At 43.1% G+C, this 17,856-nt stretch overlaps 1 long non-coding RNA gene across 1 annotated transcript in view; it reads right to left on the bottom strand.

The window, feature by feature from the left end:
* Nucleotides 1-16,139: 16,139 nt before the first annotated feature.
* The window catches only part of LOC128349431 (uncharacterized), a 51,024-nt gene continuing 49,307 nt past the window's right edge, over nucleotides 16,140-17,856 (bottom strand). The window contains exon 3 of the long non-coding RNA XR_008318810.1: nucleotides 16,140-16,239. This is a non-coding gene — a long non-coding RNA (uncharacterized LOC128349431). The remainder of the gene's footprint in view (nucleotides 16,240-17,856) is intronic.

Here is a 17,856-nt window from a genome sequence, read left to right as displayed (position 1 = left end):
GAGTCTACTTCATCAGATGCATGCATTGGCTTGAAATGTTGTTTCCTGTAAAATAGAGAAGAAAAGGGCTTACATCATGAGAGTAAAATATGAACAAAATACAGATGATGAAGATACACTCAGAGTTAGGTGTACTGCAGTGGCTAAGACTGCCATTCCTATGCCATTTCCCTGTGACTACTGAATACAGTGGGACTTACTTCTGTCCAGGACCGAGTATGTCTGTGCAAGTGTTTGCTGAGCATAGATGAATGCGGGAGCCATTCATGGATTGCTTTGCCATAATTTGACTGTTTCTCAAGATCTCAACTGAATGCCACTGGGACCTAGTCATGCCTTGACTTGTGCTGAATCGTTGCCAGTTTCTATGAACTGGAATCTTACATTCTGACTAACATCCAGACTAATGAAGCACTGGTGCTTCTAACACTGTGCTGGTGCCTTAGGTGAGGGGCAATTTTCAGCTCTCTCTTCTTTCCTCTGAAGCCCACTCTGACTATCAAAAACATGTTTCTGAGGGATGCATGACCCTCAGAGGCATATTTCCAGGAGTCACAGTCCTCTCCAGAGGGAAGAAGAGATAGATGAACACTGCTCCTCCCCTGTAGCACCACTGTACTAGTACTTCGTTAGTCTAGATCAGGGATTCTCAACGTTGGGTCCCCAGATGTTATTGGACTTCAACAACCATAATCCCCAACCAAAGGCCACTGGGGATGGGGATTATGGGAGTTGAAGTCCAATAATCTAGAGGCCCAATGTTGAAAATCCCTGGTCTAGATGCTGGCCACTGAAAGAATCATACCGGCCCTATTCATACCAAGAAATGTACTTCTCAATATGCTATGATTGGTTGTAATATATTTTGAGGGATGGAGATAGGGGCTTATCACAACATTGGTATTTTGTATTTGGGTATCATATCTGTGTACACACACCCTTTCATATATCATGTGTAATATATGGATTATAAGGTATTTACCATTCTGGTATTATTATTAATAATAATAATAATATTATTATTATGTTATCATCATATTGTTTTTCAATAAAATAAGTTCTCAAAGTGGTCTACATAGCAAAAGAAATCAGTATCTTAAACACACACACATACACACACACACAGCAAGCACCAGCAACAGCCATTGGGATCAATTGCTCTCCCCTGCTAAATATAAGAGAAACAACACTGTAAAAGATTACTCTTTGCACAATTAACAGGGTTGACTGATTATGAAGTTCTGCTATTTACAAATGGTTAACACGCCTGGTTAAAAAAATATTGTGTCCACCTGTACTGTAGGCCTATGGTAGGTTTCAGAGAAAGTATATTCCATGAACTTAGCCTTTTTTCTGTATAAACAGATTCAATGTCATACAGCATCATAACCATGGGTTATCTTGTCTCTTATAGTGTCTCTGACAGTGGCCATCTGCACCATATGCTTCAGCAGAAGGTTCAAACCTCAATTCCCTCCTACCCCAGGAGGCAGAAACAGAATAATCTACTCTCTGCTAGGAAGGTCAAATATCTCTTCATTGCTCCTGATTCTTAGGGTTTTGGCAATAATATATAAGCTTTCAATCCCATACATGACACCACCTTTGGACTCTCCAGATAGTATCAACTGAAATTCAACAGCAGTGTAATCTGCCATTTCCTCCAATATTAAAATGGAAAGATTGATCATTACTCTCACATTGTTATGGTGCTTTGTTACTTAGTGCTTTGTTACTTGGTGCTTTGCAGTCCTTAGCTGAGCAAATGTGTTGAGTCTCAAGACTGGTCCTGCTTCTCTCAAATTAACCTGCCTTTTCTGCCAAAGACCATCAGAGGAGCTTTGCTAGGCCAGACCAGCACTTTGCTGGATCAGGTCAACTTCCTACACTTTGAGCCTTGTGTCCAGGAAATCTTTCCAACAAAGGTGGCAATCCTAATGTTGAGGGAAAGAGAAAAAAAATGTCTCCCTATCAACTCTGATGCATGGTTTTATAAAGCTCTATCACATCTTCCCTTAGTCACCCTTTTTCTAAATTAAAAACCCTCAAATGTGTTCGCCTTATTCTAGCTCTTGATCATTTTAGTTGTCCTAATCTGCATCTTTTTTCAGTTCTATAATGTCCCTTTTGAGTTGTGTTGAGCAGAACTGTACACGGTATCCAAATGTGGCGGCACAATAGATTTATATAATGCCGTTTTAGCATTTTTATTTTCAATCTGTAGCATGGAATTTGTCTTTTTCATGGCTGTTGCACACTGAGTCAACGTTTTCAATGAGTTATTCAACACAAACCCATCTTGCTGCTTAGCACAATTTGCATGTGCAGCCTCATTCCCAGACGCCTCGGGGTCAGAACAGCACACCACTGAGGACTAGCAGCTCAGAGCACCATGTGGAAGAGCACAGTGGCAGGCAGTAGTGGAAATTGCTGGTGAGCTGGCCAGCGGGGGAGAGGATGTGGGGGATGCAAGCAAAGCAGCCCCTGAAACAGGGCAAGGCAACTCCGGAGGCAGATTAGCACATGTTCTTTGGATGTGTCTGCCCAATTGTACGTAGCTACATTCCTGCTTCTAATAGCTTTTTCATATTTGTCCTCGAATCCAGGTTTTAGCCTCATAAGAGTAACAATGCATTATAAGAGCTCAGATCAAGGCTAAGTACAAATGCAGTCTTTCAGTGCCAAAAGCCATGCAAAGGCTGGGTTCAGGTGTAATATGAAACAGGAGATCCTTCCACCTCTGGCTTCACTAACTGAACATCTGGATGTGGAGAATGACAGTTAAAGGAAAAAATGGACCAAACTCCATTTGTCATGTCATCTTCAGTTTTCTCTAGGTTTCATTGTCCCAACCTCTGGTTTACCTGTGCCAGCCTTACATTCGAACACTGGCACTGCTGTTCGCCTTCTCCCAAGCCAGAGTTGAGGGAGGAATCTCCTTTCTCGCTCTGGCTGCTATTGGCTGTGTGGGCTGTCCTTCAGCAAAGAAGGAAACCCACACATTCAGCTCCCCAGCCTCTCTGCCATCTCTCTGACTGCAGAGAGACTGCTCTCTAGTACATCTGAATTTGGATGGGAGAGCAGGGGGAGGAGGGGTGCAGAACCATGGGTACATTGGGCCAGTGGTTCTATGTTATGTCTGAACTGGGCCAAAGTAACAACAACATTCCCCCCACCACAAGAGTAGGATTTCCATGAGGCTATCTCTTTTGCAAGAAGCTTCAAGCGTGCTTAATATAATACAGTTTTGCAACACCTAGGAACTGGACAATTTAGATCCCTGTTCAGGCAACATGTTACCAAACAGTGCTAACATGAGCACACTCGCTTGTCCTGCCCATCCTGCCACTGAAACACTCTGTATTCATGCATCCTGCTCTGCCCAAGCACGGTGTTTGTCTGCAGTGATGGGAGGAATTCTCCCTAAGTAAAGCATTTGTCACTGCAGACAAACACTATTCCTGGGAGAGCATGGGGCATGCCTACAGAGTGCACTGGTGCAGAATGACGGGGTTAGCTCGTGGGCTCCCTTTTATCCTGTACTTGGATATACTGCACCTCTGTTCATAACTCCTGAACAGAGCTATAGTCTCTTGTCTGTGACATAGCAACATGATAATGACAAATTCAGTTTTACTGTACAGGGAAGACAATGAGCAGAGCAAAATGCTTACAGAGAGGCAGTGATTAGTTAAGTCTTAGCACAGGAGTTATCATGTCATCTGGCCTGGGGCAGGCACCATAATCTTCCAGTAATGAGGGACCACTCTGCTGCAACAACACTGTAGACCATTATAAAACTCCATGTTTTAACGATCTATATATGTATTTTTCTAAGACGGACCCATTGCTAATCCCATGTGTGGCAGCTCTCGCGAGAGTTCATGAGCAAGCTGCTGGGAAAAGGCAAACGGACATGAGAAATGAGAAAGAGAAAAAGGTGCCGGGGAAAGCGGAGCCGGGGGGCGGGGAAGCAGCAGCAGCAGGGGGAAAGCAGCAGGGAGAGAAAGTGGCAGCAGAGGGGAGAGAAAGCGGCGGGCAGGTAGGTGGCCCAAAATGGGCTGAGAACGGGGGAATAGCTGAGAGGGAGGGAAAGGGGAGAGGAGGTGGCCGAGAATGAGGGGCAAACTAGAGGCCAGCTAGTTCCATTTAACATTTGAACAGATATATAAATCCTGCTAAGATACCAGTTGAAGCGACCTTATGGTGCAGTTGGGAAATGACGTGACTAGCAAGCCAGAGGTTGCCGGTTCGAATCCCCACTGGTACGTTTCCCAGACTATGGGAAACACTTATATCAGGCAGCAGTGATATAGGAAGATGCTGAAAGGCATCATCTCATACTGCGCTGGAGGAGGCAATGGTAAACCCCTCCTGTATTCTACCAAAGACAACTACAGGGCTTTATATTTGCCAGGAGTCGACACTGACTCAACACTTTACTTTACCTTTACTTAAGATACCAGTTAAACGAATTTTAAAAATCATGCACAATGTGTATATTTGACAATGGAAACTGTCCATTTTTAGTTTTTATTATTTTGTGGTCGCTGCCCAACCCCCACCCAGAAATATGTGTTTCACAGTCCTTAAACATCCCAGCAAGCTGCATTTAAATGTGCATCACTGTGGAAGCATATAGCACAATTACTGAATATAATGATAGTTTAGAATGGTGATAGAAGAAAATCAGCAAATAATGAGAATACACGCTAATAATCAGGACTTGGCCTCAATTCATTTACATATTTGGAAAATGTCAGGAGTTGGCCTGATTAGTCATTAAATCATGTTCTAAAGACTTTTCTTACTTTACCTTTAGCTAGCTCCTTTAAGTCACAAAAGAGAATCACTTGTACCTATTGCTATATTTTCTTTGTCTATATTTGTTCTGTGGATAAAGAGAACATCAGCAACTGTAGCTTTCAGTGAGTCCAATATTCTACTTGTTAAAATAGCATTCTCTTAAAAAAAAAGTCAGCTCTTTCATTAAAATACACTTTCCGTTCAACAATGAAAGCCAAACATAGCCTTATAAAATATATTTTAATGAATCGTTATGCATTTGGAGCATCCCAAGAAATTCTTTTGAGAGCTGATTATAAGTTTAAAGGAAAATGAAAGCTGAAGGCAAAATTTAAGGCTCAACAGAGTCTGCTGTCTCAGAAAGTAGAAGGAGGATCTAAATTAAACCATGTGCAATAGTGTAAAAATTAATTCATTAAAACTCTCCAAAAGGGAATTGCTTCTCTCTGCTCTTACTTCTAGAAGTATAATTTGTTCTTGAGCACTCAAAAAGCCATTTGCCTTTGTTTCGCAAAAATATATCACATTAAAAGTAGCCTTCCCTTTACCACTGAATAGGTTTGCCAATTGGTCTGACTTTTACCAACACTTTATCCTATTATCCTATCCTAAATATTAGGATATGAGAACTGAAGAATATAAAGCCATCACAAAATTCTTTTGGAACCATTTCTGCTTCTGTTAGTGAACTTCTCTGAATTGCAGTATAAGTATTATGTGATGAGAGACTGCATTTTTAGGTAGTGAGCATGAAGGCACAATTAATCTGAATGCCATCACATGGAGGTACATCCCAGTTTTTTAAAAATGTGTAAATTGTTATATATGCATTCCTTTTAAATTCATTATCAGAACCTTATGTAGTCACTTAAAAGAACTGAAAAACCCTACAGTAAGAAAACAGAAGGATATGCTTTTTAATTATGAAATAATGAAAAACCTAAAAATTGCATGAGTGTAAAAGAAGGAAGATGAAAACAGAGTTCAGCTTAAGAAGAATTTTCTTATCCTCCCTGCTTTTTATCTTCCTTAGAAAACTAATTGCAACAGTTAATGAGATGACATACTAAAGTTCCCATTATCCTTAGTCACAATTTGTATAGGCGGATAGATAACAAGAAATGATAAATTGTATTCAGACATTACATTGTGTACATATGAATAATTGTACACATGTTCATTCTAAAAGTGAACCTGGGCACAGGTCTCCTCAAACACCGTGCTCAGATAGAAAGTATACTACTGTACCCACATTGAACATAAGGTATGAATAAAATGCATATAGATTTATATGTGTGTACTCTGTGCACAGGTTGCACATGTGTTCAACATAATGTGTGAACAGGGCTATAGTTCTATTTTTAAAAACACATTGTTAAATTAGAACAGATACAGGGAAGGGCAACCAAGATGGTGAAGAGTCTGTGAATTTTGCTATGAAGAGCATTTAATGGAGATCGATATGTTTATCCAGCTAATAAGGGGAGATATTATAGCAATCTTCAAGTGTCTGGAGGACTGGAAGAAGGCATGGATTTTTCTTTGTCATTCCAGAAGACAGAAGTAGAACCAAATGGGTTGAAATTACAAAGCAGCAGATGCAGGCTGGACACTGGGAGGAATTTCCTAACTGTAATTGTTGCTTGTCAGTGGAATGGTCTGCCTTGCACAGCAAGGAGCTTTCAAGCACTGGAGGTTTTCAAATTGAGGTGGGATGGCCATTCTTAAGGGTCGCTGTAGCAGATCCCTGTACTGATCTGCTCCAGCCACCTAGGTTGGTCTACAATGGCTTCAGATGCCACAGCATCAAGTAAGGTGCCACCAACTGCCCGTTTCCAGTGAGCAAGGGCTCCCAACCCAAGCTGGAAGTTCTGCACATTTTGTGTCATTGAACCCACCAATGTCTGGTTGCTATGCAGTCCTTTCCATCCTCCTCTGCACATTTGCCACTCAACTTCAAATCTTGGTTGCAGGTGTCTGCTGGCAAAAGAAAGTACTGCTCATCAACCAGATATTAAGGCTATTCTCACAAGCAGCCTAACCCAGGCTAGGGCAGCCCAGTCTGGGTTAGGCTGCTCATGTGGAGTGCCAGGATTGCAACTGATTCTTTTGCTTCTGCCCTGCCTAACCAGACTTTAGAGCCTGGCCTTTAACCAGGTTTAAAGGTGTGAGGCACACAGTAGGGATGTGTGAACCAGCTCAACTTTGAGCCAGTTTGACATCAAACTTGACTGGCTTGCGGAGCTAAGACCTGGCTTGCCCTTGAGCTGAACCAGGCTTGGTTCGCCTCAAGATCCTCCATGGCAGCACCCTCTGGAGGCAATGAGTTCTTTAAAAAAATATCTTTTTCTCTTTAGAACCTCAGGACTGGCTCAAATTCAAGCTGAGCCAGGGAGGTCTGTTGAGAAGGTGGGTGCAAAACCATACCTGCCGGGTTCCGTTCATGTCTGGTTTGGACTCAAATCAAACCAAGCATAGCAGTTTTGTGCACACCCCTAGCACATAGAGCTGGGAGGCAAAGCATCCAGCTCTGTGGAAATCGCTCAACAGATGCCAGGGATTGAGGATGCCAGAGGACTTCCTCATCCAGCTCCTGGCTGTTCTGCTTGCTGCAGTGGAGCTCATGCACCGCATGAGTAGCAGAGCTGTTAAACCAGCGGCACTCATGTGTGGGGAGGAAGGTAGGAGCCTGTGTCCCTGTCTAACCTGCTCTCTACCAGCATATTTGATTGTGTGCATGACCTCATAGTTGGGTTCAGACAACACAAATTGTGTGGAACTTGCAACTCACACTGAGAGCATATGCTTGCAGGGAACTCGAGGTTAGTGGCATCTCATTCATCCATTCATTCATTCAGTTTATATATCACCCTTCCCAAAGTAGCTCAGGGCAGTTTACGGTAAAATTAAAAAACACATAACAATTTAAATAAATAAATGAACATTTTAAAGCAGATTAAAATTAGAACTAGATAGCATTTTAAAAAGCCAGGCTAAAAAGATAGGTCTTTAGGATCTTTCTCCTGAAGGACTCCAAGGAAGATAATCTTCTATCTATGGGGAGCGTGCTCTGAAATTTAGGGGCAACAACCGAGAAGGCTCGATCCCAGGTTGCCACCAGATGAACTAGTGGCATCCAAAGATGGACCCCTTCTGATGACCTTAATGAACAGTGAAGATCTTGGGGGGGGGGGAGGGTGCTCTCTCAGGTAACCCTGACCTAAGCCATTCAGGGCTTTAAAGGTAATAACCCGAACGTTGTACTTTGCCTGTAAACATATTGGAAACCCCTGCTAACTTGGCAAAGAGGCATCTTTTAACGTGGTGATTCTCTTTATTTAGCAGGGGGAGAGTAACTGACCCTATTCACTCTCAGCACAGTATCTCCAGAGACTGTTGCTGGTGTCTATCTTATGTTTCTTTTAGATTGTGAGCCTTTTGGGGACAAGGATCCATCTTATTTATTTATTATTTATCTGTGTAAACCACCCTGAGCCATTTTTGGAAGGGTGGTATAAAATCGAATAAATAAATAATAATATTGGCAGCCAGTGCAACTGTTTAAGAACAGGCATCATGTGGTCTCTCTGGGGTATCCCAGACACCAATCTGGCTGGAGCATTTTGAACTAACTGAAGTTTCTGGACTACATACAAACAGGGCTGGCTGATTTGCCCCGGGCCCTGCAACCTGCACTGTTACCAAATTCTCTACACAAGCAAAATCAAAGGAACTCTTGGTTCGTAGATGACATCAGGATGTAACCTCTGAGAATGTAGTGATATTAGAAACAAGCTGTAGAGGAAGAGAGCTACTATCTACCATTAGGAGAATACTAGGGTGTGCACGAATGGTTCGTGCTGAATCAGTGCACCTGGAACTGGGACCAGTGTCACACTTCCAGTGCCACCACTTGTGGCCACTCGCCCTCCACTGCGGCCACAAACATGCTACCCCCTCCTTTACCAAGCCACCACCACACCAGCAGCACAGTAAAGCCAGGGGGAGTGCACTTGGGCCCATGCCAGGAGGGTGAGCAGTGGCAAATGGCAGTGCTGGCAGCTGCACCAGCTGGGTAAGCAGCTTTTAACCTCTCTTGCTACCCTGCCCAGTCGCTCTTTCCCCTTGGAAGGGTCCTCCACCCCCTGTACTTGTAAAAGGTAATCCTCACCAGATCTCCCTTTACAAGTATATTGGCCGCACAAACCAGTTTCATCTAATGGACCAGAACAGCTAGCTGGTTCAACCGAATCGGCTCAGAGCAATGCGGTTCAGTTCAAATTGGTTCGAATTCAAACCGAGCCACTTTTTTTGGTTCGTGAACACCCTTAGAGAATTCCTTGTGCAACAAGAATGACAGATGAGAAAACTTTGTGAAGGAAATCCTTGAAGAAATTTTCATCCTCTGTAATCTCCTTCTGTTGATTTTCCCATGGGAAGGCACAAAAGATACAGAGTAAAAAAGGATAACAGGCTGGTTATTAATATGGGATTTCTTTCATCCTGAACTTTTATGTGGTAAGATGATGCTGAGAGCTGCATTTTCTCCCTCTATGCATGCATTTCCAATTGCAGATGTTAAACATGATTAACAAAAACACATGATTAACAAAAACAAATATCAACTTCTGTATAGGTAAGGGCTCATCTATTCAGCTGGATTTACTCCTTGGCAGAATAAATCAAATACAGGATTATGAAATGCCATTTTTGTATACATAAGAACTTGTCAACACCTGGAATTTGCATAAGAACACATTCAGAAGCGGTTTTAGTAAAATGTTTGCCGAAAGAGAGGACTCTTTTATTTGTTAAGCATAATGCTTGAAAAAGGAAAAAGTGCAGCTTTCTGGAAGAAATTTCCCCATGAAGCTCTACAAAGACTTTAAAGAGAACTCCAGCCCCCTTTGACTAAGGTTTCGGTCCTATGAAAGTTACTCGGGAGTAAGCACACTTGCGCTCTGTGAAATATACTTCTGAGGTAACATGTGTAGAATCATGCTCTTCATCCTTCCTAATTCCTTTTGCCGATATATGTAGTCAAACAAAATACTGACATTTCCAGAACACAGGATCTAAATTTTAAAAGAAAGCTTTTTAAAAAGCTGACATTCACATGAATGCTGCACTAGTGCATAGAACAAAGATGTGCACATACAAGAAGGTAGTGTAGGTTCCTGCGAATAGGATCAAAATACAGTCATACCTTGCCAACTGCGGTTTTCCCAATCGTGGTTTTGAGTATCATGACTGGTAAATTGTGACAGGTCTCGCACACCAACTGCGACCTGAGTATCTGTGGTTTGGCATGATTGGGGGGGGTGATTTCGGGGGGGGGCCTCACTCCTCTTGCTGACCAATAGTGATTTAAAGGGATTCTGGGTGATTTTCGGTGATTTTTAAATCTTTTTTTTCCCAGACTTTTCAGTCTTTTCATGACCATGATTTCCCTATCCCCCTGTATCCAATGCTTTTATATTGCTCACCAACCATAAATTTGCCAACCGTGATGTTTTCCTGGAACGGAACCCTCATGGTTGGTGAACAATGTCTGCATGTGCATTCCCTTGTGCTCTCAGTCCACTTGTGCAAGCATTGCATGTGTGCCACAAAGATATAATAAGATGCAGGCATTTCATGGCAGGAGATGTGCCACAGGCAGTTCACCTTGTTGTACAAGCACACCCTGTTGCAGACGAACAAAACACTAGCCTGGAACACAAACACCCAACATAGGAGAACTAGTGCAACATCTGTGTCTCTGCTAGTGTGAGATGTTTGCATAAGTGTGGTGTTAGTCTGGATATCATCCAAGTTTTGACAGACCTTTGCTTTCTAAAGATAAGGGATTATGCCAATCTTGTGGTAGCAAGCATGAATTGTCTCCTTTGCTAAGCAGGGTTCCCTTTGGTTTGCATTAGCATGGGTGACTACATGTGAGCACTGTCTGCTGGGAAAGACTCCTGCCTGAAACCGTGGAGAGCTGCCAGTCAGTGCAGACAATACTGAGCTACATGGACCGATGGTCAGACTCAGTATAAGGCAGCTTCCCGTGTTCCCTGTGACTATGGGTCATTCAGTTAGGGGTGTGCAATTTGGATTTTCAGTGTTTCAATTTGGATCCAAACCGAAACACCCCTGTTCTGTTTTGTATCCGAATATGGCCCATCCGAATCACCTCTGATTCAATTCGGATCAGAATTAATCCGAATCCGAATCTGAATTGATTCAGATTTAAAAAAAGGCTCCCAGGGGCAAAACCGTGGGGTGGGATGGTAGCGCCCAATGGGTGGAGGCTACCACCCAAATTTCAGGGTGATTGGGCAAAGGGCTGATTTTTAGTGAATTTTTGAAATTTTAGTGTCTTTGGGGCAAATTGGGGGCATAAAGTGGGATCTGGGCCAAAAGAGTGCAGTGGGGTGGTAGTGCCTTATGGGTGGAGGCTACCACCCCAATTGCAGAGTGATTGGGCAGAGGGCTGATTTTTGGTGAATTTCTGAAGTTTACGCATCTTTAAGATTTCCCCCCATTAGGTATAATGGAGGGTGTATCGCTTCACGTCAGGGGGAAAGGGGTGGCCTAGAGCAGTGTGGGGTTGGTGGTAGTGCTGGGTATGGGCAAGGAAGCTACCTGAATTTTTTCAAAGGATTTGGGCAGAGGGCATGAATTTTGGTGCATTGTTGAAGTTTACGCGTCTTTAAGGTTCTTCCTCATAAGGTAATTTATGGAGCTTTCAGCAGCCCCATAAGTGCACTTGGGGGGTGCTGGGGTGGCCCAGAGTGAGTGGTGGTGTAGTGCACATAGGGTGCCAACCACCCCCATGGGTTGCTAACCCATGGCGTACAGGGTTCTGTTGTTTCTGAGGTATTCTGAGTGTGGATTCTATGATAGCAAATTAGAGTGGATTCATGGTGTCTCATTGAAAATCTCATTTGCTATCATAGAAACTACACTCAGAATACCTCAGAAACAACAGAACCCTGTACACCATGGGTTAGCAACCCATGGGGGTGGTTGGCACCCTATGTGCACTACACCACCACTCGCTCTGGGCCACCCCAGCACCCCCCAAGTGCACTTATGGGGCTGCTGAAAGCTCCATTATTATACCTTATGAGGAAAAACCTTAAAGATGCATAAACTTCAACAATTCACCAAAAATCAGCCCTCTGCCCAAAGTCCTTTGAAAAAATTCAGGTAGCTTCCTTGCCCCTACCCGGCACTACCACCAACCCCACACTGCTCTAGGCCACCCCTTTCCCCCTGACGTGAAGCGATACACCCTTCATTATACCTAATGGGGTAAACCTTAAAGATGCGTAAACTTCAGAAATTCACCAAAAATCAGCCCTCTCTCCAATCCCTCTGCAATTGGGGTGGTAGCCTCCACCCATTAGGCACTACCACCCCACCCCACTATTTTGCCCCTGGGATCCGAAATTTGAGCAGACGCCACATCAGACCTTTTTGCATTGAAGTCAATTGGAGGCAAAAAGGCGGGAAATTCAAATAGACGTCATTGCTCAAAATGGAGGGGGGAAAGAAGGCCACAAAATGGAGGTCCGAAACATCTGAATATTTCAGATCCGAAACAGGGGTGATTCGTTTCGGATCCGAAATTATTCGGGGCTCTTCGGGGGTGATTCGGTTTGGATCCGAATCACCCAAAATTCGCTGTTTCGGGTACTGATCGTTCTGTACCCGAAACGTTTTGCACATCCCTACATTCAGTAACTGTATTCCAAGTTTCTGACCAATTTATGTACAGCAGTTGCTGGCATTAATGTCTGGCCCTATGTCACCACACACCCTGAAATGAGATCAGTTTTGTCCCTACACCTAGCATACTATAGACTTTTGGACCACATTCAGACAGTCATACTGCAATTTTGCATGTTTCTCCCTGGAGCCAGACTGCTGCCTTTTCCTTTCCACCTCATGAAGGACAATGGGGAGCATTGAGTAGCTGGTTGCTTGGTGACCCTCACAGAACCAGGATCCAGGACAAGCCGCATAATAGATCCCTCAGCCTTGAAAGCAGTTTGCACAGTTTGCCTAAACTTTCAGCCCATTTGTATCACCTCTTAATGTTGCTGATGCACATATGTGTACATAGGAACATAGGAAGCTGCCATATACTGAGTCAGACCATTAATCCATCTAGCTCAGTATTGTCTATGCAGACTGGCAGCAGTTTCTTCAAGGTTGCAGGCAGAAGTCTCTCTCAGCCCTTAGAGATGCCAGGGAGGGAACTTGGAACCTTCTGCATGCAAGCATGCAGATGCTCTTCCCAGAGTAGCCCCATCCCCTAAAGGGATGCTCAGACATGTAATCTGCCATTCAAATGCAAACCAGGGGTGATTCTCCTTAGCAAATGAGACAATTCATGCTTGCTACCAGTAGACAGCTTTCCTCTCCTCAAGAGGAGAGTATCGATAAAACACTGCAAAGAAAGAGAAATCTTGATGTGACCTTCTGTACAATTGCATCAAGCTTCTTTTTGTGCAGCAGTGTGCATTGATAAAACTCTACATAGAAGAATCTTGAGAGAACCATATGTAGAATCACATCAGACCAGTTCAAATGATATGGCTGGCATCACATATAAGACAGGAAGGGGAGGTACTGAGAGCACACATCCCAATGCCTCCCGATGCTTGATTGTGTGTACATGGAACTCGTGTTTAGGGGCCATTTGAATGTACAGCCCCCATACGTAATCAAGGGATGCATCTGGGAATTGTAGGAATGTCCATGGAGGATGACTAGGAGGACATGCTCTTGGTGCAATGCCTTCCTGTTCATGTGTGCTGCTGGTCATATCGTTTGAACCTGCCCATTATTCACCTTTTTCATGGTATCAGTGCATACAAATGCACACGGGCCTTGGTAAAGCACTGAACAAAAAGCATATTGATGCAATTATGTTTATAATTACATCAAGATTGCTTTTTATTCCAGTGTTTTGTCAATGAGCACATCTTCACTGGCGATATAGAACAGGGGAAACACATGAATGTACTCAAGGAACTGAAAATGGTCACAAATGGTGCATGTACAAATCTGCATTGTTCAAATGTCACAGACAAACATTGGAACAATCAGGAAATCCCTAATTCAGTTCCATTTCAGAATTAAGACCAGTGATTTCCAAAATATCAGGAGAAATTCAGATGGAAAGAATTTTGGATGCTTTCCTATGAACCCATTAGCCTTACAAACAATAAGAGCAATAACTTATATTTAACTGCTCCTTGGATACCATTTGTTAGGGGTTTGAAAGAGTATCTATACTATTTTCACCTTATTGTGGAAACCCACACAGTTTGAAAAAATATGCCATCTTAATGCTTGTAAGACATTAATAAGACACTATAGGTAGGGGTATGCATGGAACTTATTTTTCTGGTTTAGTTCAAATCCCAACCAGATTTGAACTGATCTGGCCCAGTCTAGTCACAAGCTCGGCTGAACCAAGTCTGCTCTGGTTTGGCCATCAAACAGGGCTGAACTGGTTCACAGGCCAGTTCGGGGGTATACTTGTAAAGGGGAATATGGTGAGGATTCCCCTTTACAAGTAAAGGGCATTCCCTAACCTAAAGGTGTTAGGGATGTGCAAAATGGTTCAAATTTGAGGGGCTGGTTTGAGTCCCATTATACCCTATGAGGAAAAAATAAAAATAAAAATTCATAAATTCATTTAAAAAATCGTACGAGTGTCCATTTGCTTTGGGGGTTGGGTGGTAGGTTCCCATGGGTGCCAGCTACCACCCCACCCACTTTTGGAGGTTTGAAGCAGTTTGAACTGGTTCAAATTTGAACTGAACTGGGGGGGGGGGGTTTCAAGCAAAACTAAAACTGAACCTCCTCCTCCTAATTTGAACCCGGTTCGAATTTGAACCGAACTGGGCAAACCGGTTTTGTGCACATCCCTAAAAGGCGTGTCTGTGGGGGTGTGAGAGGCAAGAGAAAGGATACTATTTGTTCTTTTAGGAGAGACATCAGAGGCAAGGGGGCAGCAGTGGGGGCTCCAGAATTATAGCCTGAGCCAGCTGCATCTGGGTTTGGGCCACACATGTGTGGAGCCCATTTTCGTGACCCCTATGCATGTGGAGGCCATTTGCATCACCACACAAATAGTGTGGTGATGCAAATGGCCATGAAAATAGCCTCCATACATGTGTAGAGGCCCGAGCTGTCATTCAGGATGCAGGTGGGGGTGGGGGTGTCCCCAGCGCCACCCCCACTGTCTTCAATATCTATCTACCACCTCCAATATCTTTCTGCTGCCTCTGCCACCTCCACCATGGCCTCATAAAGGTACAAACAGTACCCTTCCTCTCCCCCTGCCTTTAGTTTAGGGAATGCCCTTCACTTGTACAGGGGAATACTTGCCAGATTCCCCTTTACAATTATACCACCGAACTGGCCTGCAAACTGGTTCTTAGAACCGGGTATGGTTTGGTTCGAATTTGGAGAGGCATCCCCCTTTGGGGGGCTGGTCCAAACCCAGACTGCCCAAACCTTGCTGGTTCAATTTGAACCCCATTTTGAATCGAGCCATCTTGCACACCCCTAATTGTAGGTTAACTGCTCAAAATCGTAATTCAAGAGGAATGTGAATAAATCCCTCTATTTTAAGGGCCAGAAGTAGCTTCTTGATAACATTTAGCTGTATTTTGTAACTAGAACAGAAAACTGTTCTTGTAAATGTGTTTAAATTGCTGCATGGATGTCCTCTTGGGGAAAAGATGCATCTATCTATTTGACTAAATTGCACTAGCATTATTCTTCATCTGCCTCACCTCACAAGATGACAAAGAGATAAACGCAAGTGTGTCAACTGAGTCTAGTGAAGGTATAACATCCATCACTAAACGTATAATGTCAGAAAGTGAGGGGTTCGAAGAGCTGTAGCTGAATGCTGGTAAAACAGTTACAAATAATTCAATGATAACATCATCTCGATTACAAATATCCTATGATGCATTACCACTTCCCTTGACAGTGCAGAGCATCTGCTACGTATTGATTCCTTCTGTTGAGAGCACATTCTCCTTTTGAGGTGAATCAGCAATGTAATGAATCCAGAATTCCTTCTCCCTCTGACACACACCAAATGACAGGACTCAAGCCGACTGTTGTTTTTGTTCCTTGAAGTCACTGGCACTCACCAACAGAGAATGACGGCCAAGTAAAGGTTGCTGCATCAGTCAGTCACTTCATGTTTTCTTGTTTTGTAGGTCAGTGAGTTTTTAACCAGTAGGCATACTCCTAAAAAGTCATACTACAGTGCAACCATGTGTCACTCTGGATTTTATTTACGTTTCTGTGTATGAAGGGATGCTTTTTCCACAGAAGAGCACTTGAACTTTTCTGGCTTTCCTCAGGCTTTTTGTGAAACAAGTGGATAATTCTTCTGTCTGCAATATGCTGAACAAAACAAAGAATGGGTCTATGTCTTTACATGAAATATGAAATAGTCTTGTAATTGCCCAACTAGAGTATATTCTCCCCAGTGCCACAGAAACTGCTTCACATCCATTGTTTTTGACTATATTTTGCATTTTATGGCAGCATGATTTGTTTCAGTCTGATTCTAACCCTGAACTAAATCCTCCCCTCGTCAGTAGCCTCCTCTTAGTTTCTTCATTGCCCCTTAGTAGAGGAAACTTTGATTTCATTAAACTTTGGGAAGCTTTCACCTTTTGTTTTTATAATGTTTTCTCATTTGGCTAAGATCCCATTCCATGTTCAAACAGAAATTGAAAATGCCCACACCAGAGGCCTTGTTGTCAAATCTGCCCTCTGTGAGCACCATTAAATTATGAAAAATGTCCTTCAAGCATACCCTGTCCTTCAGTGGCCTGCTGGAATCCAGCTTTGTCATAGTGTAATTTACTGGCACCAGAAATAAGCTGAGTAAGGAAACTGAGGTTGTAGAAATGTTAATTACATTATCAAAAGGGTCTCTCCATCATTCCAAGCTCTACTATACTACGTGTTTTGTTTCTAGAGTTAGGTCTTTTTAAAGGCCTTGCCTGACACAGTTGGTTCTTCAGAAGCTGTGCTGGAAACATTTTGGGGGTTTTTTAGTGCTCTGTCTAAGACTACTAAAAAGGTAAAATGCTTCTTTCTCAAAAAGCTGCAGTTATACAGTCAGAGGGCAGCCAACCTTTCTCCTTATTCCTAACCACCCTTTTATCCCCTCTTCCATGCCAACTGACAGGAGCTGTTTTATGGCAACTACTCAAAAAGCAGATTGTTCAGAGAACTTCCAGAAGTGGTTAGTATTTTGATGGTGAATGCCCATTTTGAATATGCTGCATCTTCTCACCAGTCATGAACCCCACAGTGGTATTTTAGCATCATCAGAAAAAGGATGCTCCATAACTTTAGAATAGCTTTAGCCTTTTAGCTAAAAATCATATTTATTTATGTTTTCTATGTAAACTACTGTGAGCACTTTTGTTGAAAATCGGTATGTATGTATGTATGATGATGATGATGATGATGATGATGAGTAGTAGTAGTAGTAGTAATAGTACTATAAAGCATGCTGTCAAGTCGATTTTGACTCCTGGTGACCACAGAGCCCTGTGTTAAAATACAGGAGGGGTTTACCATTGCTGCCTCCACACAGTATGAGACCATGCCTTTCAGCATCTTCCTATATCAATGCTGCCCGCTATAGTATCAGCAGGGATTTGAAATGGCAACCTTCTGCTTGTTAGTCAAGCGGTTTCCCTGCTGCGCCACTTAAGGTGGTAGTACTACTAGTAGTAAAAATATAGGCTGACATCCTGACTAACACAGTGCAGATGAACCAGGAAAATGTGTCCATACTGCAGAGAGCTTGCTCACTACTTTTGGGCATGTGAGTCTGGGGGACTGAATTTCGCAGATCATTCTTGCCTTTGGAAGTGCCCTCTGCCTTCTGAAAATATGTCCCCACAGGTCATGTAACCCTCAAGGACATATTTTTAGAAGGCACAGAGCACTTCTGAAGGCAAGAATGATCTGCAAAAACCTGTCTCACTCCTACACCCC

The sequence above is a fragment of the Hemicordylus capensis genome, chromosome 3 (assembly GCF_027244095.1).
Source record: "Hemicordylus capensis ecotype Gifberg chromosome 3, rHemCap1.1.pri, whole genome shotgun sequence".
NCBI classification, from domain to species: domain Eukaryota; kingdom Metazoa; phylum Chordata; class Lepidosauria; order Squamata; family Cordylidae; genus Hemicordylus; species Hemicordylus capensis.
The sequence above is the reverse complement of the archived record's forward strand: the minus strand, read 5'-3'. Positions and strand labels throughout refer to the sequence as shown.